The sequence below is a fragment of the Lissotriton helveticus genome, chromosome 3_1, assembly GCF_964261635.1.
Source record: "Lissotriton helveticus chromosome 3_1, aLisHel1.1, whole genome shotgun sequence".
NCBI classification, from domain to species: domain Eukaryota; kingdom Metazoa; phylum Chordata; class Amphibia; order Caudata; family Salamandridae; genus Lissotriton; species Lissotriton helveticus.
The window spans coordinates 1,842,485,403-1,842,511,952 of NC_136061.1; the positions used below are offsets into that span (position 1 = coordinate 1,842,485,403).

At 41.3% G+C, this 26,550-nt stretch overlaps 2 protein-coding genes across 9 annotated transcripts in view; one reads left to right on the top strand and one right to left on the bottom strand.

Annotated features, from left to right (window-relative positions):
- The window catches only part of LOC144823886 (uncharacterized), a 1,846,314-nt gene that overhangs the window by 714,504 nt on the left and 1,105,260 nt on the right, over window positions 1-26,550 (top strand). The window lies entirely within an intron of this gene.
- The window catches only part of LOC144823884 (mucin-5B-like), a 946,734-nt gene that overhangs the window by 618,619 nt on the left and 301,565 nt on the right, over window positions 1-26,550 (bottom strand). The window lies entirely within an intron of this gene.

Genomic DNA, 26,550 nt, shown 5'->3' on the forward strand with positions numbered 1-26,550 from the left:
CACTTTCTGGAGTGGGAATAGTATTTTTTACCCCTACGCTATCCAACGCTTTCCCTACTGTTGCACTCACTGGAGTGGGAATAGTATTTTTTACCCCTACGCTATCCAACGCTTTCCCTACTGTTGCACTCACTGGAGGGGTAATAATAAATGTTACCCTCCTGCTATTCTACGGTAAAATATTGTGCATTTTTTATTAATAACTTAAATTCATTATATCTTAATTTTAAGGTTATTTGAGTATTTTTAAGTATGTTTTAGTTAATTATATTTATTATTTCATTCATTTTAAATTACTTTTAAGACATTTAAAAAAATTCGATATTTTGACTGACTATATTTTTTACAGACTATATTTTGGATTCGATATTTTTGTACTTACCTGTTTGTAGATAGGAATTCAATATTTTGGCATTCTATATTTTGGTGACTATATTTTGGCAAGTCTATATTTTGTCATTCTATATTATGTCAGTGATCCATATCTTCCACTATGGAGGGAACTGGTTGCATTCTATACAAAACAGACAGAAGGGCTCATCTATCCACTCTTCCCAGGCAGGTTCCCCCACGCTTATCGGACATCAACCTCTACTCTTGCCTGATTTAAGACATGTGTGTAGGAAAAGGACAAATCAGCATGTGTTGCACAACCACAAAAAGTCAAGTTGTGTTTATGTGTGCTGTGGTGAGCCAAAAACACACTGAAAACACCACACATGGAGTAAACAAACTCTGTCTGTCTGTGGTAATACCCCTATGACATATCCAGCTGAGCAAAGAACAGAAGTTGTGCTCCTGCACCGTCAACATTGTAATGGAGGGAGCCTCACACACGTCCATGCGACAAGATGGAGGCAGCTGCTCATGGTGTTGTTTGTTTTTGGCATCTGGTGCTCACTGCTCCTGCTGCTTGTTACCGTTAGTCATTTATGTGTTCAATTTCACAAAAGCAGCCATGTGTACTGCAGGCAAAAACAGATTTATTTTAAATTAATGTGTCAAATACTATACAATTCAATGGTGAGGAATGTATTACCTTTAGAATAACTTTACAATAAATAAATATTCAATACAACTCTGCAAGGATTCAAACTAGTGTCATGCCGGTGATAGGCAGATGTTTGCATCAAACATATACCCTACGGAGCTATTTTAAGAGAATTTGTGCATGTGACCTACAGGTTACTCAAGATTCTCTGCAACAAATTCATTAACTCAGTCATGTAACCGTAGAATAAAAATCTGTCTTGATAAAAGATAATGCCTATTTTCTGTCACAATGTCATTGTCTCTGCTCCACATAAAGCTCTTTTATTTCACTGTGCCACTTTGTGTTCTTGCCTTTCCCAGCCCCCAATTAGAGGCTTCCTGAAGTTAACATTTTCCTTTTCTAGCACTGGCTGCTGCCATGATTTGCACAGCAATATCCGAGGACATGTGTAAGTTGAGGGTACTCTACTTTCTCTGTGTTCCAAGGTCCATATTGACATGTTGTCCTCCTTTTACTGGATAAAATGTTTTTTATCACTTATAGGTCTTGCCTACAGACAGACTTAGCTTTATGTCAGCAAAGACACTATTGTATCCAAGATAGAGACAGGGCTTTGCTTCCACCAATACACTGGCTTTCTTGTATGTTTCAGTTCTCTAACTTTGCTTCGATGGCCCATCTCAAAAGTTTAGTTTTTGTCCCATCCAATAATTAGTTTGACCGTAACAAGTTTTGATTGGATGACTTGTATCCTTCCACTGCTAATGTCAGACCTTGAGTTGCAATGGATGAGGTACTATTTTCTCTCTTGCTACCTATCTCTTAATACTCCCCTCTCCTTTCCCAAACCCAGCTTTCTTATTTGATACATTTTGACTACCTTCAGTGCCTGCTTACCCGTATCTTTCCAGGGCACCAATCACTTGTTGCCTTTGTATCAGTGGGCAGACATCTTAAAAGGTTTTCAAGTCATCCAAGATGGTCAACCATGCATGCAGATGTATGTGCATGGATTGTGGCCATCTGGGTTAATCGTGCTTGTTCTGAGGAGCTGTTTCAATGTGTACCCATTATATCCAGGAGGTGAGAAAATGACAGAAGGTAGTATCACATTTCAATCCAAGGTGTAATTTTAGATAGTATCTAACAATTATTATTCTGTAAATTCATTGTTTGGCCCCTGCAAGGGTGGAGGGAGAGACACCCCATAGGGCTTTAGAGGTTTTTATTGAGAATATGCAGCAGCAGTAAATCATTAAAGGGTTCTCGCATAGCAGTCTTATTTTCTTTGCTATCCTGGATAGATGTGTTATGTGTCAGAAGAAGGGAGACAAGAATTCCATTAAAAGCAATTGGATACAGTATTAGGTTCATTAACGTAATGGAACAAAATCCCTTGCTTCCGTAGGGTAAATCAAATGACTAGCATCCCTACAGCATGCAGCGCCATTTCTTTACTTTTCAGACAGAGTGACATTCCTTTTCCCTCTCTATGCACCCCTATCCCTGTTCAATGTCTGATGCAGTGCATGCTCTATATGGCAATTTGCTCCTGCACCAAATCCACCACTTTCCTTTGACTTGCACTTAGCCACAGTCTTCCAGGACCATGGCTGGGGGGAACGCAGCATTCATCAAGGATAGCCAACTGGGTTGTGTGTGTCCCCTGTGGGGTGTCAGCCTTCTTGTTGTCCTCTAAAATATACTCCCCTTCACATCCTCTGCACTCTTTAGAGCTATCCTCTCACTCATTGACTCATCCGCTCCCTCTGAGCTACTCTCACTCCTTGTCTCCTTCACTCCATCTGTTGCTTTCTTCTCGCTCCTTGTCACCTCTGATACCTTCTACTACTTGTCTCTTGTACTCTGTCTTTTGGTTTTCACTCACTCTGCATATCTTTTTCTATCCTTGCTGATGTTCTGAGATTCCAGCTCACCACTTCTGCTCAACTTGGCTTCTCATGAATTGGTATCATCAATGGGTCCATTGTCAGCACCCTGAGTACTGGATATAAGGATGTTTATCCATCCTCTTGTAGAAACAACCAATTAGTGATGATTTGAGTTTTCGGTTAGGAGACTGCTGGGTCGAGGATTAGCTGATCTCAGTAAAGGCTGTTATCTATCATTCAAGAAAGTGACATTGAAGAATAGATTGGTGATCTCAGTGTCAACACTTTCTATAGACGCTCAGAGCTGTCACATCCCTTTTTTCTTGGATAGAACTCCCCCAAGGCATTTGAGAAAGGTTAGGCTCTGTAAGCATATAATGATTTTATGTGTTGTTTCCTAATAGATCCTCTATAAAGAACTGAAAACTTTGTAGATTTTTTTCTAAAGGCTTTGAAGATTGTGTTGTGAAAAGCACCATTAGCCCCATTTTTAAAACATTTCTTGGGGGGGGGAAACATTTTTTTACCATGAAGGCATAACATGCATGGAAAAAGTAACAAGAGATACTTGCAGAACTCTAGTTTGAAAAGAAAATATCGCTTCACAAGCCATTTTCTGCATGAAACTGCCCCAGCAGGCAAAATATTATGTCAAATTGCATAATGTCTGCTTTTTAGAAATTTGACCTATTGTGAAATTTGCGAGTGTTACATGTTGTACTTGCGCAATTAAATTATTGGCCTGTCCTAGTTCAAACTAACTGCTTCACTCACTTATAAGGGTTTGTGAAGGCCGCAAAACCTGATGGCTCCTAGGCTCCTAGGCTATTCCCTGAATAAGTTCCTGAAAGGGGTATTAGCAGTCCTTCAAAACTCCAAAGATATTCATTACTTTAGAAGAGATAATCTCTGTATTTCCTCTGCCATAGACACAAAGCCATTGCTCTTGTTATAGCCCATCCAAACTGCATTCTTCAGTATTTGACTTCTCAATTTACTCAGCATCTCTCTTTCTGATCATTCACTTCTGAAATTGACATAATACCAATTGTAAATGAATCCTTTCTCTTTATACTGTGATTATGCAGTTATGTCTTTGTTGAGGATTGCAGTCTTTCTACTTTCCACACAATAGCACAGGCCTTAAAATGTTAGCTACGGTTCATTGATATACATTTTTGTAGAGAAGAAAGTGAATTTCGATCAAATATTTAAGACCCTGTCATTAATATCCCTGCTGTACCCTCTCTATGTAGATGAAATAATACATGAATCACACTAGACCCCACCAATGACGGGTCCAAATGAGTAGGAGAGGTTTTACTTTTTAAGCACCGGACTGTCGTTTGGGTTCTCCCTTAAAATGGACCCATCTTGTAAATTCAAACCAAATCAATCAAAAAAAAGCCCTTAAACACCTCTGCATTAGATTTAACATGATAGATGCTTGGAGACTGCAGAATCCAACTGAAAGGGATTACACATTTTACTCTTTTCCCCACAACTCATACTCTCATATAGACTACTTTTTAATATGAGGGAATGCTATAAGCAAGATTGACCAATCAAAAATAGACCCCAGAGTCATATCTGAACACTCTTGTGTAACGTTAACTCTTACAGACACAACAACGCCATCTAAAAAGCCACTTTGGAGATTCAAGGATGATGTACTATCCTCCCCCCAAAATATAAAGGTAATTTAAGATGTAATTAAAAACTACTTACATGATAATAAAGAGAACAAAACCACAAACTTTATATGATGGGAAGAGTTAAAATCCAACGTTAGAGGAGTAATCATATAAATTAAATCAAACATGAATAAAGAAGCAAACTCACAGTTACTTAAGCTATAGAAGGATATCTCTATGTTGGAAAAGATACATATGCAAAAAAATGATTCAGAAACCCTTACAAAGATCTTAAATAAAAAATATAAATACAATAAAATTATTAGTACGAGAGCGGGTATTTGAATAAACAAACAGAAAAGTCTTCGACTCTCTGAGGCAAATAAAGCCAGGAAGACGTTAGCCTCTTACATAAATTTAAAAAGCAGAGCTATGCGATCAATGCTATTAAGGATGGAAAAGGGATCATCGATGCTAACCATAATAAAATCACCATTACATTTCAAGAATTTTACCAAAACCTATACGACTCCAACTCCAGCGTGATCCATCAGAAGATTCAGAAATAGCTCAATGGGGGTATCACTTAATTCCCTAAGTGACCAAGAAACGGACTCTATTAACAGCCAGATCAAATTGGAAGAATTGGAAGCCGCCATTAAGAAACTCAAAAATGGCAAAGCACCTGGCCCGGACGGGTATAAAGCATCATTCTATAAGACATTCGGTGAACACGTAAGAAAGCCATTGCTACTCCTATACCACCACTTAACTTCTTCTGAACAAATAACTGGCACTCCAGCTGCAGCAATAATTACAGTCATCACACAAAGAGGGTAAAGAAATTCTCCTAACCAAGAACTATAGACCAATTTTCATGATAAAACTAGACTGTAAAATATATGCCATGATATTATGTAACCGATTACAAAAACAATTTGCCAAGCTTATACATACATCCCAAACAGGATTTCGAAAACAAAGACTCTCTAGCGATAATACTAGATTTTTTTGCCCGCAATTAAAAAAGCAAGATTACTTAGCTCCCCAACTGTTGCCATAATGCTTGACGCAGAAAAAGCGTTTGATGAAGTAGATTGGACATTCTTACACCCAACACTCAGTAGATGTAATCTAGGAGAATACTTGATATGGATGATCATAGTATTATACCACAGCCCAAATGATAGAGTTAGAGCAGGAGGAGCTCTCTCCTCTTCTTTTCATTTAAAACAAAGGACCAGACATCACTTTTCCTTTTAACAATTGAACCATTCCTCCCATATCTAAGAGTAAACCAGAGTATTCCCAGCATAGACTTTGGCAAAACTACTTATAATGTTGTGGCCTATGAAGATGATATACTGGTGGTTTCTAAGGAAGCTGCCATAGCTATACCGGCTCTCATGAGATCTATTCACGACTACGCACAAGTACTACACCCTTAACAAGATCAAAACAGAAGTAAAATTGCTTAATTTATGCGGTAGTAGAAAGGTTTTGGGGGACTCCGGGTTGACGTGGCAGACAGGTACGATTAAATACCTAGGCATAGAATTCTCAAACGACAATAGCTCTACCCTATTGGAAAACAAAACTATTATTCATAAAAAAATCACAGATCTACTAGACCGGTGGTCTCCAAAATTCTTAACATGGGTAGAATAGAAACAGTTAAAATGATGACAATCTCTCGTATCAACTAGCTCATTAGTATGTTACCTATGATACTTTAGAGACTTTCCTGAAGAAAATCGATAAGGTCATCAGTAACTTTTTATGGCAGGTGAAGAAAGCAAGGATTTCCCTAGGAAAACTCAGACTTGCCAAGAGCAAAGGAGGAGTAGGCCTACCAAATTTTAAGAAATTACCTAACGTGCTACCTCTGCAAACAGGGAGCTGCATGGTTCAGAGTACAGACCCCAAAGGATTGATGTAGAAAGAGATCTGATTAAGAATATCCCACTTCCGGCAATCCTGAAATTGCAAGTCTCTATGTAACCACATTCTAAGTACATTATTCAAAAAAAAGAAAGCTTTGCCATGCCTTGATACACAATCCAGCACAAAAACTTGTGCATCAAACGCGATGGGGATTTGGCACAATCCCAAAATAAAAATAGACAGAAAAACAATATACTGGGGGGACTGGTCTCGAAAAGGCATTAATTTGATCAAGGACATATATGAAGATACCTCCCCCATTCACTTTTCCGTCCTTAAAAGAGAGAGAGGATTAACTGACATAGATGTCCTTAAACTTAAAGTACAGATCTCTAAACTGGCTCCAAGCCTTCTCCCCCTTCGCTCCCTACCAAATTGACCCAATTGTCGAATGCTGGACACATGGTTACAAGAATCTACACACTCTTACTCCCTGAGCCTTGTAAAACCCACATGCTCAATGAGAAGAAATGGAAAGCCAAACTGAATAGTAAAACAATTTAAATTAGATTGGAATATAATCCTTATGATGCCTTTCAAACACAAAATATCCCCCATACTATCCTAGACAAAGTACATGATCATAAATAGGAATTATTGGACTCCAGCCAGACTTCATAAACTCAAGCTAGTCCAGTCTCCACAATGTTGGAATTGTAATTCTCACAGAGGTGACTTACCAAACATGCCTCTCACTTGCCCGTTGTTACAAAACATTTTGAACAAGGCCTTTGAATACATCGGCCAGACATTAAATATCTCCCCAGTCAAAGAGATCTCATATATCTTATTTGGTTTCCATTACCATGAACTAAAAAGTGATGATGACCACTTTCTGCTTCACCTGATGCTGACTCTGGCATGTAAAATAGTCCTGTGTAACTTAAAAGGTGTTGACAAAATTTAATTCAAAATATGGCAAGAATGGTCAACCTTCATGAGAGGAGCAGATAACATTACACTCCAACTCTCCCTTTGGAAACCTAGACACAGGAAAATGTGGGAATCTCTAGACTTCACTTCTATGGCTTTTAAACCCCCTAGAAAATTGCATTACTACTCTGCTCAAATGAGCTTGCAAATTCCCTCACAAAAGGATAGGGCTATGGAGCCCTCACTAAGCGCTGTTAGGATGAGGCGTTGCGGACCATATACAGTCAATAAGAGTACAGATTGATCCCGGGTTGGTTCTTTTCCTTTTTCTTACTTCTCATTCTTATTTTTAATTTTACTTATTATTTCTTACATAGCAATATGAGGATAGAAGCTATACACTAGATACTGTTACAATTGGCAATGTTTGTTTCATTGACACTACATAGACAAATCCAAATGCCTTTCTGGTATCCATACTACACCTGAGCGCTCAACATGAGTCCTATACTTTTTATGGTATGTTATATCTGCCATATCCAAGTATATCGTTTGTAAGAACCTGTGACCAAACAGCAATAACAGAACAACTATCTTCTGTCTTTAATGTCTATGATGACATTTTACTTTTAGTTTTGTTTTATTGTATAGTTTTGTTTCTTTGTATTGTTTTGCAAAACCAATAAAATGTATTGAAGTTTTTTAAAAAAAAAAGGGTCTTGTTTGTCATTAAAGGATTCTTTGGTGAATGTGGGATGTCCGAGGATGAAACCTGACACCCGGTGGGTATGTGAGGACATCCAGACTATTTTTCTGCACACCTGTGTGAGTTCAAAATACTGGATGAATAGAGTGGCCAGTTAGTCATTACACATACCTCAGTGAAGGAACACCTACACTGTAAGGTGTGAAAGCCCAAAGGTCGGGCTAGTGACATAGGGGCCCATTTGTTTTTTGTGATGATGAAATAACATAGTCGGGTACGTAGATGTATTCGTCTTGTGTGTATGTGTTTTTGTGTGCGTGGGTGTGTGCATGTGTGTGGGTGTGTGAGAGTGTGTGTATGTGTGTGCGTGTATATGTATTTATATACACACACATATAGGGAGAGGTGTGGTGCAGCGGCCAGGGAGTCTGATTCCTGAGCATGGGGCTCACAGTTCGATCTCCGGCTCTGGTGGCAGCTCAGCCCAGCTTAATTTTCCGACAGCCCTCAGCGCCTAGGGGTGATTTGTATGTGCTTTACAAATATTGAGTTTTATATATATATATATATATATATATATATATATATATATATATATATAATTCACTGACAAATCCATAGGTTTTAGGAATGTTATAGTTAGCTTGACATTTCACTCATACAAAACCATTCAAATTCCTCTGTTATAGTTTGTTGTACTAACTGCAACTCTTGCACCTGCAATCCACATATTACATCATTCATGACATGGTCAGTGACATCACTGATGACATCACTGATGATATCTCAAATGACATCACTGATGACATCATCCAGTGAATGTGGTTTGGTTCCATATTTAAATATGTATTATATATATAGCAATCTGCATTGAAGAATGAGTGGATGTATACGTGTTTAGAAGGACGATTTAGTAGCAGTATGATTGACTATTTAATTGACTAATTTATAGTGTCTCACTAAATATATTGGATAGTGACTAAACTGTGTGAATATCTGTATTACTTTCTCAGTTGTTGTGTAAACTGCTGCACCAGTTAGTTGCTAGCTACATGAAAGTCTATATTAGTTATTGGTTAGCTAATTGATTATTTGTGTGGGAGAGTGAATCTGTGTGTGGTTCAGTGGGGGGTTTGTATGATGTTAAGACTACATGTTATAATACTTGTTTGGGTGAGTGAATATGTGCATGGATGTGCTAATGAGCAAATATATCTCTCAATGATACATGTCCAAAAAACTAGAATAATAAAAGGCAGTGTGTGTGACATATGTTGTATATAAATAAGTATACATAAGACTCAGTGATTGCATGAGTGACTGTATGGATAACTATATACTTGTAATAGTAATTTTATAACACACTATGAGTTACCATCTATATCATTAAATGAAGTGGTGTTTGTGTAAGTGTGTAGCTCAGTAAATATAAGTATGATCCATTGTTTGCAAAAGTGAGCAGGATGACTGCATAAGTAATTAGGATGTGCGCTGGGGTGTAATGTCAATATAGGTGTATAAGTATATTTCACAGTGTTCTTTTGATCATTGACTATTTAAGCAAACAATGGTCCTTAGAGTGAGAGTAGAGAAGACAAATAAAGTATAGACCTAAATAGGTACTATATATATTGTCAATGTCCAGCCGGACAAAGAATTTTAATATGCAATAAAATTGGAATATCAAGTAATACAAAAAGAAGAAAATATATACAACTGGACGCAATCCTGCACCCGATACAGAGGACAAAGGGCAAACGAACAATAGACAAAACAGGTTTCAGGGAAAATTGGAGATAAGGTAGCTTGTACTGGTCAGAGGATATAACAAGCTAGCAAAAATAGTAACCACATTATTTATACACATTGGACCATAGTGGTACTATTTTCAATTGTCGACGACGTTTCGATCCCCAGCTCATTAATTAGGGGGATCATCATCAGGACTGAACAATTAGAATTGCCTGGTATAGACCACAGTGCCGCGTAAGCGTCCTTCTACGTATATGGCAAGAAAGGTTTGGGTAGCTCCGTGGAGCGGCTGGTTCATGTAGAGTCGTGGGTTTATGCGCGGTTTGGCCACTCACAGATTGGGAGATGGTTGAGTTATACGCCAGCCGTTGCAGGGATGGTGCGACCGCTCCCTCAATCGTCGGAGAGGTCTGTAAGCGGCGTTAGGCTGGGCGATTGCTTAGTTGCGGAGCAGCAACAATCTGCCTGACGTTCCTAGGTGCAATGGCAGGAACCTTCCTTGTTTGCTTGTAAAAAACTATTGATCATTAACAGCAAGTATGAAGTGAATCCATAGATATTTGATTACATGTTTGTGTAGATCTAAGAATGACTGAGTGGGGTTTTAGATACTTGTATTAGTGTGTCAATGGATTCAAATATGGTACTCTATATTTCACAGTGAGTGATGAAAGATTATAGTAGTGCATGATGAGGTGTATCTGATTGTCACGTGGATGATGTCATCAGTGATGTCATTTGAGATGTCATCAGTGATGTCATCGGTGATGTCACTGACCATGTCATGAATTATGTAATATGTGATATCCTTACCAGTGAATTGCTGGCACGAGAGTTACAGTTAGTACAACTAACTATAACAGTGGAATTTCAATGGTTTTGTATGAGTGAAATGTCCAGCTAACTATAACATTCGTAAAACCTGTGGTTTTTTCAGTGAATTTCTAAGGTTTTTAATTGCTAATTCCTAACTATAAACTGCCTGAAACCTATGTTTTTTTCACTGAATTTCAAAGGTTTTTTAAATGATAATTTCTAACTATAACCTGATTGAAATCTATGTTTTTTTCAGTGGATTTTAAAGGTATTTTAAATGACAACCTATTATGTTGACCACTTCCCCATATTTTCAACCAGAAACCAAATCTGCAATGGTACGTAAAAAATCAGGCAATAGTTCCACTTACCACTAACAAATTTACACCAACATTTAACTACTGTAAGAACATCGAACATGTACTACGCAAATTACATCGAACTCACACCCATGTTTAAAGAGCAATATGTGTTAGAGATTGTAATTTTACACTTCCGACACCCAACAAAATCACAAACCTCAGAGTCACTACCACTACAACCACCCCCACGGACCTCTCCTTCCTACTACCTCAGAGGCAGCGCAAAACAGTACTATGGACCTTTACAAAATAATATATCTCCTCAACAGTAGACTAGCTCAATCTACAGAGATGTGGCAACCAAGTATGTATAAGGGAAAGAACTCGAACATCAACAATAATGTACACGATGCTAAGACTACCGGTGAAATACTATACACAATTCACTATAGAAATCAAAAACTTTTCAGTGTGTACTTATACCATTGATACATGTAGTGTACTGAATAGTGGACGCAACCATATTATCTCAGACACAAGGGAATATTTTGGTCATGTAGCTGTGTTCACCCCCCTCCTTTGAAACAGAAGCGGAGTTGGCTAGTCCAAAGTAAACAACATCAACGTAAGACTATAAATAATTAGTCTACGCCTTGGGCGTGGTTCACTTCTGCAAAGAGAACAGACTGTGAAGCAGCGAAGGTCCGCACCCTGCCAAGTGGCTGCTGCCATGACCGTGTGCTTCCTTGATACAGGCCGATTGCAAACTCAACGCCACAGCACCCCAGACTTATGACTGTATCGACTAGTGGTTTCCATCGACACTGCCGACAGCAGGGTTCACAACTTGAATTCAACTTTGGATCTAAATTTGTCTTCAGTATCTGTGCTGAGAAGTGCCATCAATCTATTCTGCGGTCAGTAGAGTTGACAACTTGATAACGGTTGAATTCAGCTTTGCATCAACACTACGGACAGCATTGAATCCAGCCTTGCCTTATTTAAGGCAGAAACAAGTGTACTGTGTCCTCAAATTCTGTTAACTGTGACAAAATATCATTCATCGATCTTTGTGTCAACTACTGCCTTCAATCTACACTGCGTACAACAGGGTTCTCAACTTGAATTCAGGGTTGCATCAACACTATGGACAGAATTGAATCTAGCCCTTGCTTTATTTAAGGCAGAGACAACTGTACTGTGTCCTCATATTCTGTGACAAAATAGCATGCTTCGATCTTTGTGTTGACTACTGCCTTAAATCCACACTGCGTACAACAGGGTTGACAACTTGCATTCAGCTTTCCATCTACACTATGGACAGCATTTAAGATATCCTTGATTTATGTAAGGCAAAGATTATTTTCTTAAAGGATGCCATAAAAAACATTCCTCAATGAATGTAGTGAGTTCTGTTTTCAAATGTACACTGCGATCAAAAGAGTTTACTGCTTGATACCAGTGGCGCATAAGCACTACAGACAACATAAAATTCAGTCTCGATTTATTTAAGGCAGAAAAATAGTACTGTGTCGTTAGATTTTGTTAAAGTATGCAACAAAAAAAGCATTCCTCCATGTGTTTGTCAACTACAGCCTTCAATGTACTCTGCGGACAGCAGGGTTCACAACTTTAAGTCACTTTTACATGTATACTATTGACAATAAGGAATTCAACCTTGATTACTTTAATGCAGAGACAATTGCATTGTATGTGTTCAGTTTTTTTCAGCTAGAATGACGCTTGTACATCACGCATTCCATTACACAAGAGACATTATACCATTGCGACCCCCCCACCTAACCACAAATCATCACAGGGTACACACACGCTGACTTCTTTCGGTACCACTGAATCAGTGCACCACAAGTCATTTTCCCATAGACATATTAAAGCAGAATTCACTAGGCAAAAAACATTGCTCCCAGTACAGCCTCCCTGCATTACGCATTATCGCAGGGTAGGTACAAGCACAGCGCCAAAGATACTACTAACTCAGTGCATCATAAATCATCGGAAAGAAGAGTTAACAGTTCTATGTCAGCAATGAGGCATACTATCACTTTTAAGTGGAATTCATGCAGAATCCAATCGACAAAAGACATTACTCCAATTACTGTGATCCCCTCCCCAGTCCATGCATCATCGCAGAATATGTACACGCTAAGCCCCAAAGATACTAGAAACTCAGTGCACCAAAAATTATTATCACGTGGCCTTACTAAGGCACCATTCACAACACAAAAAACATTACTATCAGTACAGCCTGCCTGGACCACGCATCATCGCAGGCTCCACAGAACCTTCTTGTTTTAGATACCACTAACTCAGTAGAAACCAAACTAAGTATAACACCTATCAAACCCTACACAATATCTCTTTATTATGCTTCCTTGAAAAACGTACTTTATATCACTTATACATTTAGTTGAATAATAAAATGCACGCTGCATACATGTTCGATCTTCCACTTCCACTATCATTGCTGATGATGCACTCCACCCTAATATCTACACTGCAGACAGCAGGGTATACTACTTGAATTCACCTTTGCATCTACACTATAGACAGTAGGAAATTCAACCTACATTTATTTAATGCAGAGACAATTATACTGTATGTATTCATATTTTGTTAAAATAAGTGGAAAAAAAACATTGTTCTATAACTGTACTGACTACTAGCTTCTATGTACACTGTGCACAGTAGGGTCTCAACTTGAATTTACTTTTTCATCTACACTACAGATGTCACTGACCATGTCATGAATGATGTAATATGTGACATCATCAGCAGTGGATTGCGGGCGGGCGAGTTATAGTTAGTACAACTAACTAAATTGGGGGAATTTCAATGGTTTTGTACGAGTGAAATATCCAACTAACTATAACACCCCTAAAACCTATGGTTTGTTTAGTGAATTTCTAAGGTTTTTTAAATACTAATTCCTAACTATAACAGGTCTGAAACCTACGGTTTTTTCAGTGAATTTCAAAGGTTTTGTAAATGAATATTTTTAAATGTAATAATTCTGAAATTTATTTTCTTGATACTGATTTACTACATTTCTTCAAGCTATTATTTTCAGATATTTTATTTTTTAAATGACATTATAATTACATTATACATTACATTACAAAATATACTTTATCAGAATGAATTACTTTAGTTTAAATACTTTGCAATTAGGCAATAGACTTTTAAGTACAGTAGTTACAGTTGTTGTAATGCGCAATACAATTTCAGACACAATGCAATATTGAGCTCAATGTGAATTTCTAGTTAAATGCAATTAGTGACTTTTTGGATTACTTTTCAAACCACAAGATTAGATCCTAGATTCAGTCCTGGGACATCTCCTGTAAACAGTTGAGTAAAAGCGTTTTGGTTACAGTAGTGATTTTGAAGGAATATTATTGTATTTTAAAAGTTGACACTTAGAAACTTTTTCACATAGAATCACCAATGTTATCCTACGGGAGAAAATGCACTTATCAGGTAAGTAGTGTCACTTTTTCTTACTCAGTGGTGGATCCTGAACCCAGCACAGGTGCATCTCCTGTAAACAGTCGAAAGAATGCGTTTAAGTCATACAGGCAATTTTTAAGGAATATTTTTAGTTTGTGAAAATAAACACTTTTCCGGTGAAAACCACACAATGGATTCCTATGGAAGGAAATACAAATTACTGGTAAGTATGCTCAGAATGACTTTTCAGGGTCAGTGGTGGGCTCAAAGATGCAGCACTGACGTCTCTCCTGATAACAGGTGAGTAAATCGGAATTCGTAGTTCTGCTGATTTTAGAGGAATATTTGTACAATGGTGAAGGAAGGGGGCAGGACCTGCGGTGACATGTGGGCAAACATGCCCTGTGGCGCGTTTTAAGTTGGGGAATTCATTTCTCTTCAATCCTGGGGGCCAACTAGCCCACCAGGTACCTCCAGTATGCGCCAGGGAGCTGCGTTGCAGAGAGGTATTCAGAGGCAACGCCCCTTTTTACAACACTCTGCTACATAGCTCCGTGGTGCTTACTGGAGGTACATGGTGGGCTAGTTGGCCCCTAGGGGACCTCTGGATTGAAGAGGAATGAATTCCCCAACTTAAAACACACCACAGGGCTTGTTTGCACACATATCATGTTAGGCCACGCTCCCTACCTTCACCACTGTGCAAACGCACCCAGTGGCGTGTTTTAAATTGGGGGATTAAGTCCCCTTGAATCCTGAGGTCCCCTGGCAGCCAACTAGCCCACCAGGTACCTCCAGTATGCGCCAGGGAGCTGCATTGCAGAGAGGTGTTCAGAGGCCACGCCGCGTTTTACAACACTCTGCAACGCAGCTCCATGGCGCTTAGTTGAGGTACCTGGTGGGCTGGTTGGCCCCCAGGGGATCTCTGGATTGAAGAGGAATTAATTCCCCAACTTAAAACACGCCACAGAGCGTGTTTGCACACATATCACCTCAGGCCCAGCCCCTACCTTCACCACTGTGCAAACGCACCCCGTGGCGCATTTTAAGTTGGGGAATTAAGTCCCCTTGACGGCCAACTAGCCCACCAGGTACCTCCAGTAAGCGCCACAGACCTGTGTTGCAGAGAGGTGTAAAAAGGGGCGTGGCCACAGAACACCCCTCTGCAACGCAGCCCCCTGGCGCATACTGGAGGTTCCTGGTGAGCTAATTGGCCCCCAGGGACCCCCAGTATTTGAGGGGAATTCATTCCCCCTCTGCAAACACACCAGGGGACGCGTTTGCAGAGTGGTGCAAGGAGGGGGCGTGGCCTCCACCCCAATCCCATTTTTTTTTAAAGAATGGGGGCTGTCTCCATCCTAGGGCCTGCCCCCAATTTTTAATAAAAATTAAAAAATCGGAAAGGGGTCACATGCCCCCCTCCAAGGGCCGTAATATGCCCCGGGGACCCCATCATCTGGAGCATGACCCTTTTAAAAAAAATATTTTGGAAGGGGGCTGCCTTCCCTTCCTCCTGTTGCCAGTTGTGACCCCGGGGACCCCATTCCCCGGGGCAATTTCTTTTTTTTAAATGTTTTTTTTTTGGGAGGGGTACCGCGTGGCCCTCCTCTCTGGCCACTACTAGCCCCGGGGACCCCATCCCCCAGGGCTCAGCCAGCTCCCCGCATCCTGCGGGAGCCGGCATTGCTTTTCCACAGAGGGAGCAGCTAACATGTTTCTCCCCTGTGGAAAAGCAATCTGCTTTCCTATTTGGAAGACAGAGCAGGTTTCCAACAGAGGTGCTTAAAGAGGCAAGAGGGGTGCAGAAAGAAGCAACAGAGGTGCCGAAAGAGGGAAGAGAGGTGCAGAAACAGGAAAGTAAGGTATAGAAAGAGGTAACAGGGATGCAGAAAGAGGTAAGAGGGATAAAGAAATGTCCCAGAGAGGTGCAGAAAGAAGATCAGTGCAGAAAGAAGCAAGAGAGGTGGAGAAATAGGGAAGGGGTGCAGAAAGAGGCATGAGGGATGACTACATTTGCAAAAGAGATACGGAAAGAAACAATAGCAGTGCAGAAAGAACTAACAGAGGTGTAAAAAGAGGCAAGAGGGGTGCAGAAAGAGATAGGAGAGATACACACATTGGCAAGAGAGGTACAGAAAGAGGCAGGAGGGGTGCAGAAAGAGGCAAGAGAAGTACAGAAAGAAGCAACAGAGGTAAAGAAAGAGGCAAGAGAGGTGCAGAAACAGGTAGGAAAGGTGCAGAAAAAGTGAACAGATGTGCAAAAAGAGTCAAGAGTTGTGCAGAAAGAGGGGAGGGGTGCAGAAAGAGGCAAGAGGGGTGCAGAAAGTAGCAAGAGAGATGCAGAAAGAGGCAATAGAGATGCAGAAAGAGGCAATAGAGGTGCAGAAATATGCAAGAGAGGTGCAGAAACAAGCAAGAGAAGTATAGAAAGAGGCATGAGAATTGCTGACGGAAGCAACAGAGGTGTAAAAAGAAGCAAGAGAAGTGCAGAAAGAGGCAAGTGATGTACAGAAAGAGGCAAGAGGTGCAGGAAATGGCACAAAAACTGCAGAAAGAGGCAAGAGAGATGCAAAAAAGGAAAGAAGTGTGCATAAAGAAGTAAGAGAGGTACAGAAAGAAGCAAGAGAAGTCTAAAAAGAAGCAAGAGAAGTCTAAAAAGAAGCAAGAGGGGTGTAGAAAGAGGGACGACAAGTGCAGAAAGACAACAGGGGTGCAGAAAGGAGGAAAAGAAGTGCTGAAAGAAGCAACAGAGGTACAGAAAGAGGCAAGAGAGGTATAGAAAGGGGAAAAAGGGGCCCAAAAATAGGTAAGATGCGTGCAGAAAGAAGCAAGGGGGATACAGAAAGAAGCAAGAGTAGTGCAGAAGGAAGCAACAGGGCTGCAGAAAGAAGTTAGAGGGGTGCAGAAAGAGGCAAGAGAAGTACAGAAAGAAGCAACAGAGGTGCAGAAGGAGGCAAAAGAACTGCAGAAAGAGGCAAGAGAGTTGCAGAAACAGGCAAAAAGGGTGTAGAAAGAAAAAAACAGGAGTGCAAACAAAAGCAAGAGAGGTGTAGAAAGACATTAGAGGCTGAAAGAGGCACGAGGGATGCATACATTTGCAACAGAGGTGCAGAAAGAAGCAGAAGCAGTGCCGAATGCACCAACAGAGGTGCAGAAAGAGGCTAGAGAGGTACGGAAAGAGGCAAACGAAATGCAGAAAGAAGCAAAAGAGGTGCAGAAATAGGCAAGAGAACAACAGAAAAAGAGAGGTGCAGAACGAGGAAAGAGGGGTATACAAAGAGGAAATGTGGGTATAGAAAGAGTCCAGAGGGGTGCAGAAAGAAGCAAGAGAAGTGCAGAAGGAAGCCAAGAGGTGCTGCAAGAGACAAATGGGGTGCAGTGCAAAGCAAGAGAAGTACTGAAAGTGGTGCAGAAAGAGGCCAGAGAGGTGCAGAAACAGGCAGGAAAGTTGCAGAAAGAGACAAGAGGGATACATAAATTTGTAAAATAGGTGCAGAAAGATTCAAGAGCAGTGCAGAAAGAACCCACAGAGGTACAGAAAGAGGCAGGAGGGGTAGAAAAAGAGGCAAGATAAGTTGTGAAAGAAGCAAAAGAGGTTCAGAAAGAGTGAAGAGAACTGCAGAAAATGTCAGAAAGAAGCAGAAGCAGTGCAGAATGCACCAACAGAGGTGCAGAAAGAGGCTAGAGAGGTACAGAAAGAGGCAAACGAAATGCAGAAAGAAGCAAAAGAGGTGCAGAAATAGGCAAGAGAACAACAGAAAATAGCAAGAGAAGGTGCAGAAAGAGGAAAGAGAGGTGCACAAAGAGGAACGAGGGGTACAGAAAGAGGCAAGGGGGTACAGAAGGAAGCAAGAGAAGTGCAGAAAGAAGTAACAGAGGTACTGAAAGAGGCAAAAGGGGGTGCAGAAACAGGCAAGAGAGGTGCAGAAAGACGTAGGAGCTAACTGGCCTACCTGATACCTCCAGTATGCCCCAGATAGTAGGATTGCTGATGAAAACAGGCCACGTACCCTTTGTCCACCACTCTGCAAACACTCCTCCTGGTTTGATCTTGGCTGGGGGATGAAGACCCCTTGCCTCCTCAGGGTCCGTGGGGGCCAACTAGCCCACCAGGTACCTCTAGTAAGCCCCACATAGCTGGATTTCTGCGAGTGGTCGGAGGCTACCCTCCTTTTTTACACCACTCTGTAAACGCGCCTCCTGGCACACTGCTGCTCGGAGGATGAAGTCCACTTGTGTCCTGAGGTCGTCAGGACACAAGAAGACCTCATTGCCCCACCAGCAGTGCCCCAAGAGATGCAGTCGCAGAGTGGTGTAAAAAGGGGTGTTTGTAGAGTGGTGTAAAAAGGGGCGTAGACGCCATCCCCCAGGGCCTGAGCATTTTGTATATTTTTTAAAACAGGAAGGGAGCCACGTGGCCTCGCTTCCCTGGGCCACTATTCTACCCGAGGACCCCATCCCCCAGGGCCTAGCCTCGTTTTTAAGATGTATTTTTTTATTTTTTCCTGGGAGGGGGACCACGTGGTCTCCCTCCCCTGGCCTACTTCTGGCCCCGGGGACTCCATCCCCTGGGGCCTACCCAGCCTTGTTTATATATTTTTTTGGAGAGGGGCCATGTGGCGTCCCTCCTGATGCCATTCTTGGCCCCGGGAATCCCATCCCCTGAGGCAGGGCCAATGCTTTTTTTAATTTTATTTTTTCGGGAGGGGCGGCCGCATGGCCCCCCGTCCCTAGGCCACTTCTGTCCCCAGGAACCCCATTCCCTGGGGCCTGGCCTCTTTGTTGGGGACCGTGGGGGAGCCCCAATGCCCCACCGGTCCCAGCCGCCTCCCCTTCTCCAGAGGGAGCTGGAATTGCTTTTGGACGAGGGGAGCTGGTAACTTGCCCAAAAGCAATTCTGCTTATATATATATACACACACACATGCACCCACCCACACAACCACACACACCACAAACAACCACACACACACAACCACACACACAACCACACCCACACACACACACACACGCATCACGTTAACATTTCAGGATTATAAGAATACCCTAAAGAGAGTCCACAAACAAAATGCTCACATTTACACTGGGTTATAGGTTTATACAGCAAACACTGTAGAAATTAAATTGTGGAGGCTAATCAACATGGTGGAATTTGAATTAGTTGAATTCATTTTTGTTTGTGGTTTTTTCAGTATGAATTGGATATATAAAAGATCATACATATTACAGATGATCACTGAATTACTGAATTGAATACATATGATAAATGATATTGAAATGTACATGAAAAAGGGTTTGTTTCTATGTTTATGTCAATGCCCAATTTTATTTATGTAATATCTTTGTAGAGTGCTCATGCTGAATTGCATGTGTCACTGAGTGCATCTTCAAATGTGGGCTGAATATATATATATATATATATATATATATATATATATATATATATATATATATATATATATATATATATATATATGACAGCTCCAATTCCTCCAAAATTACCCAGCCGGGTCAGAAGAATACAGCACTCTCTGGATTTTTTAGCTTTGCAGCACGGGTTTATTTCACAAACAAACGCTTTTCGGAAGAAACTTCCTTCGTCAGTATTTACATTTGAACGCATTGCGCGGCTCCATTATATGATTTCAATCTGGGTAGTTGCAACAAACATAGGACTGATGTAGCCATTGATTTTACGCGCCATCTTTGAATGTGCATTAAGTTCATCAGTGATGTTATTTGAGATGTCATCAGTGATGTCATCAGTGATGTCACTGACCATGTCATGAATGATGTAATATGTGACATCATCAGCAGTGGATTGCGGGTGCGCGATATATAGTTAGTGCAACTAACTATATATGGAATTTCAATGGTTTTGTGTGAGTAAAATAAGGTTTTTTAAATGCTAATTCCTAACTATATATGGTCTATAACCTATGGTTTTTTCAGTGAATTTTCAAGGTTTTGTAAATGCTAATTCCTAACTATATATGGTCTATAACCTATGGTTTTTTCAGTGAATTTCAATGATTTTTTAATAGCAAATATCATAAGCTGTCGAATGTCAAGTACGTGGTAAGTAAAAACATTTTCGTGTTTATGCACACTGATCTGCTTTGAATGCTGCCCCCCACCCCTCATTTCTATTAGGAGTACTCTCTCTTTGCAGATAGTGAAGGGTAGTTAACGCAGGCCTTTGCCCCCGTTGTAATCCGTCGTGCCTGCTTCTTTCTCCATTTGATTGATTGTTCTCTTTGGTTCATTCTCTATTTACAAACAAGCACAGAGTCGCAATACTCTGTTTAGTCTTTGCAGATAGCGAAAAATCATGTAAAAAAACAAAAGGAATCGAGCAAAATCAGTAGGCCACTAATGGGATCTCTTTTTGACCTCCCTAAAATAGAAACATTAGGAACAACCTGTTGATAATACCAATGTGTATGTACATAAGCGGCGTTCATTTGTGTTCACAGTACCCCTTGTTGATTGTTTGAATCGAGCATTGAATTGTTCGAAGTTCGTTCTCTTAAGAATCTTCTCTGCCTGCAAACGAGGAAGAATAGGAATATTCTCTCTCCCTTTGCAGATAGTGAAGGGTAGGTAACGCAAACCTTTAACACGTCGTGCCTATTTCGTTCTTCATTGATTGATTGTTTCCCCAAACATTGACTGTTTGGGAATTGGTTCTTTTTGGAGGTATTCCCTGTTTGCAAATATACGTAGGAAAATCTTTGCAAATAGTGAAAGGGTACGTAATGCGGACCTTTCTCCCCCGTTGTAATCTGTCATGCCTATCTACTCCCCACTGATTGATGCACCTGTTTCACCCGGACCATTTACTAGAGATACGTCATCTGGCCCGACCAGAGAGCACCCCTAGTGAAAACGACATATGCAATAATAACGAAGTGATCACTGTATCCTGTTAACAGAAACTTTAGCATGAAACAACCTGGAAAGAAAAGAATAGGAAAACGAAAATCAGTAGGCCACTGATGAACATGAACTTTTATTAAACAACGAACAAAGAAACGATAACATAACGTAATGATAAAACCTATTAATGTCCTAGAAACAAGAAAACGTTAGAAATATGCCAGTGGTGAGAGACCAGAAAAACAGTAAGAGAAACCAAATCACCCCTCGCTGTCCCACCGCCTGCCACGCCAAAAAAATCGATAGACTAGGGAAAATGCAAGTCAGTAGAACATCCGCCCCCACTCTGGAAACTTCCAAGGTGGGGCAGGGTTGCGGCTACGCCCAGCCGGGAGCAGCCCATATAAGGCGGGTCCTGCTGCCACGCCTCGGCCAGGAGATCCTAACGTAGGGTGTAGCCGGAGGAGAGGCCGAGGCCAGCGGGACCCGGCCAGGGGATTGCCTTTACAACGCTGAAGAGTTGCCGGGGGGGGAATGTCTCCTCGACCCTCCCCCCTCTCTCTCCCAGTCCGGCCGCGGTGGCCCTTAAGAGTTTCAGGTAGTCCCGCCACATGCTCTTCCGGTCCGGCCACCAACGGTCGGGGGGCCGAGGCCGACGGGATCCGGCTGCAGCCGATAAACCAAGGAACCCGTTCATGGGGCCAGAGCCAGGGGCGTCCGGCCGACATCCACCGGAAGCCGGCCCAAAGACGGACGGGACATTTTTTCTTTTCTCCTTCGTAATAGCAGCGGCAACACGCCAGGCACCACTTCTTTCTTCAAAAATGGCTTTGACAACACTGGGGGGGATGTCTTGCACAGGCCTCCGACCCCCCCCCCCGTCCTCATCGCCACCGGCCATAACAAATGTCAAGCGGGGCGCCGTGGGGTGCACTGGGAGGGAGAGACGGTGCGAACAGGCCTCTCCCGCCTCCTCAGGTGAAGGCTTCCCAGCTGCACCCTCAGCGCTCCAGGCGCCCCGAAAAGGGTTCGTCCACTGTGGCGATGCTGCAAAGTCTCGCCCGGCAGGGTGGAGCCTGTCCGCTCATGTGACCCCGCGATCGCCGCCGAACTCTCAAAATGGCGGTCGACCTGGCAAGAGCGGGCCCAGCATGAAGAAATGGCCCGGTCACTGGTTGACTCCACCACCGTAGTCCTCCACGACCTTGAAGATTCTAGAGGAGCCGCGGGAGTCTCCGACCCCCGATGGGGAATGACTGCCATGATCGCCCGTGGAGTGACGAAGCTGTATCCGCGGGACGTCGGCGCTCCCATGCTGGCGCCAGCCTCACTTTGAATTACTAGAATCCTGCAGACCTCAGTTCCGGTGAAAGCACAGTGTGACCCGGTAGGAAAAATTGTTGCACCCCCTCCCCTTTTTGAGTGATAGTTCAAACGACCGATCCTTTCCTTTGCCCTTTTAACGGAACTTTGGACTGCCTCCCCCTCTTTTACATTTTCTAGAGAAAACAAAACATTAACCACTACATTACCATAGCAGTTGACACCAGAACTGTTTTCAAATTGAAAACCAACAACATCTTCAACAGAATCCTTTTTGTTTCTGCTGTGACCCTGCTACAGCACAGGCATTGTCCCCAGCAGTAATTCTGCAATGCCGGTAAGAATAGCTGTGGTGCCTACTGGACTCACTCACCCCCGCGGCGCCCCACGCCGTTATTTGCTGGGCGGCAACTTACTAGACATCACTTTCGTGCCATCTAGATTTCAGCGCGTTCTGCTGCCTTGGAACTATTCGCACAACAGACTGCTACTGACGACCCACCCCCAGGCAACATCTTCTGAATTTTCATAATTTGAAAGAACTAGTAACATGTCCTCATCAGGAATTCAAAAGAAATTGCCACGGTCTCTTCGTTGTTTAAATGTTTTTACTGTTTTTGTTTTGTTGTATATATTTATATGTTATTAAAGTTTTATATTCCTACTACTTTGTTGGAGTGCTATATATTTTTAATGTGACACATAATTGTAAAAACTTTGATGTACAAAGAGTCATTCCTAGAATCTTCCGCTTCAGGCTCGGTCCCCTCCCCAATCACAATACAGGATGGTTTTCAGATAGTAGGAACACGTGTGGTGTGACGGATCTCATCGGGTGTGGGCCTTGATCTACTATAACTCCTTTGAAGAGGGGTGATTCTTTACAGCTGGAGCCATAAACTACATCTGCAGGGCTAGCTGATAGCCTGGACAATCGGACACAGAGGAAGAGGAGTGTCAGAGGGTGCGGTAGTGAATAGGGCGAAAGGGAGGTGTCGGGCGGGCACAGAGTGTCATTCTCAGGGAAGAGCAGCGCAGATGGGGGGAGGTTTATTGCCCATGCATAAGACAGAGAGCGGGGGTGACCAGTGCCTGGGGAAGATGCTTGCGAGGGTGGGGAGCCATGCTACGAATCGACAGCGTGCAGAGAGTCGGTCTGGTCAAGGCATCTAAAATGGCTGCCGTGCACAACAAAAGTGTGGCATTTCAAAAAAGGCAAGATGGCGCAAACAATGTTTTTCAACACTTCCTCATTTCCTTCGAATCGAACGTTAACAGACGTTGGTGCATATTACCAAAGTTAAGCGATATTTATCGCTAACGATGCTTACCAACAAATTTTTTACCGCTAAGCATCGTCAGAAATTATCGAAGATAAACCTTGCTATTATCAAGGTTTATCGCAAATGCGATAAAAAACGGCCGCAATGCATGAATATCGCTAAAAAGTCAGCGATATTCATGCATTACCGAGCTAATGCTCTTAGCCATGTTATCCACCTCCCATTGGATAACATGGCGAAGAACTGCTCAGGGCAGGTGTTACTTTTTGGAGATATATATCTTGCATGTTGTAATGCAAATTATTGTGGTATATGGAACTCATACCATAATCTCTCAGGAAAGCAGAAACTGATCCTTTTGGGACCGCCTGAGAAGGCCTAGGGGGTGAGGGGTACTCTACTTTGCCCCCTTTTCACGTTCCGAACTATTTTATTTTACTCTCTTCTGTAATTACACAAAATAGCAGCGATAAGATGCATCAGAGACACACAGTGAGAGAAAGGAGGCCGGAGATGAAGAAGAGATGTCAAATACACATTGGAGATAATATAGTGGGAGAAGGGAAGTAAATATGAGTAAACTTACCATGTAACATAAAAATGTTGCACTCTATACTATAAGTCTCATTTTATACTACAATCACTTCGCTACAACCTCATAAATTAAAAATAAAAATGAATAATGTCTCAAACAATTTTTGATTTCTAAATATAAATTTATTCTTCAGAATTTTCTAAATTTGAAAGAACTAGTAACATGTCCTCATCAGCAATTTCCTCTTCAATCATCTCATCTGGAATCTCCTCATTAAAAGTCTGCAATGATGATTCTTGTAACTCTATGGTCTCCAAACATTCGATAAATTCGCCATCAACAGATTGATCAAAAAAATCATTCAAGTCATCTCCTCCTTGTGACAATATTTCATTATTGGTGCTGTCAATTTCAATCAATGTAGTGGAATCATTCAAGTCATCTCCTCCTTGTGACAATATTTCATTATTGGTGCTGTCAATTTCAATCAATGTAGTGGAATCATTCAAGTCATCTCCTCGTGACAATATTTCATTATTGGTGCTCTCAATTTCAATCAATGTAGTGGAATCATTCAAGTCATCTCCTCCTTGTGACAATATTTCATTATTGGTGCTGTCAATTTCAATCAATCTAATGAAATCATTCAAGTCATCTCCTCCTTGTGACAATATTTCATTATTGGTGCTCTCAATTTCAATCAGTGTAGTGGACAATTCAAAAGAAATTGCCACGGTCTCTTCATTGTGAGCCATTTTATTTTGAAATTGCTTGCTGTAAATTGCAGAAAAAAATAATCACTTTCATTTATCGTTTTTAGTAATACATAATATAAAACTAACTTTATCAAGTATTTAGTATAACAGAAGGACTGCAAATAAATAACAGAAAACATTTTTCAAATTATCTTCAAGTGTACAACATAGTTCCCCTTACAAAGAAATTGCCACGGTCTCTTCATTGTGAGCCATTTTATTTTGAAATTGCTTGCTGTAAATTGCAGAAAAAAATAATCACTTTCATTTATCGTTTTTAGTAATACATAATATAAAACTAACTTTATCAAGTATTTAGTATAACAGGACTGCAAATAAATAACAGAAAACATTTTTCAAATTATCTTCAAGTGTACAACATAGTTCCCCTTACAAATTAACAACTCACCTTTTTAAAAGTAGGAGAAGTGTTAGTACTGTGTAAATCAAACACCAGAAATTCACCACCAAAAATTCCTCACAAATGTACCTCAGACAGTAGTATCACAAAATGGCTGTGGTTTCCTCTCATTTGAGATATATACATAACCAATTAACTTTCATCACACACAAATACAAAACCAAAGTAACATTTTAATTGGTTCTAAATTTCAACACTTTCAAATGTGTTTTCCCCATGCAATTTTCCATAGGACATTTACATACGTCTACAGCCTGAATGGCTGAACGGAATTACACCAAACTTGGCAAAATGGTACATCAAACCTAAGAGGTCAGGAAGGATCTACTATGCCCCTTTATGGTCATTTGCCCCTTCGCTTTGGCCTCCTCTTGTCTCTCGATCCTACCGAGAGACAAGATGGCGGCCGCTACGGACTGTTTGTAATGTTGACAGACGCCGGAGAACCAATCAGCTTCGCAAAGCTCCGTAAGGCGAAAAGTACGCGAAGCGGAGCGCTGTTACAGATATATATCTTTTTTTGAACGTTAATTTCTCAAAATCCACTGGAGCACATATATTGAGACCTAGCAAAGCACATCGGGCTACCAGTCCCTAATATTTTGCCAAGTTTCGTGCAAATCCATTCAGCCGTTCGATTATTGACATTTAGATACGTCTACAGCCTGAATGGCTGAACGGAATTACACCAAACTTGGCAAAATGGTACATCAAACCTAAGAGGTCAGGGAGGATCTACTATGCCCCCTTATGGTCATTTGCCCCTTCGCTTTGGCCTCCTCTTGTCTCTCGATCCTACCGAGAGACAAGATGGCGGCCGCTACGGACTGTTTGGAATGTTTACAGACGCCGGAGAACCAATCAGCTTCGCTTCACAAAGCTCCGTTGCGCGAAAAGTACGCAAACTGGAGCGCTGCCCGGTCCGCTGTTACAGATATATATCTTTTTTTAAACGTTAATTTCTCAAAATCCAC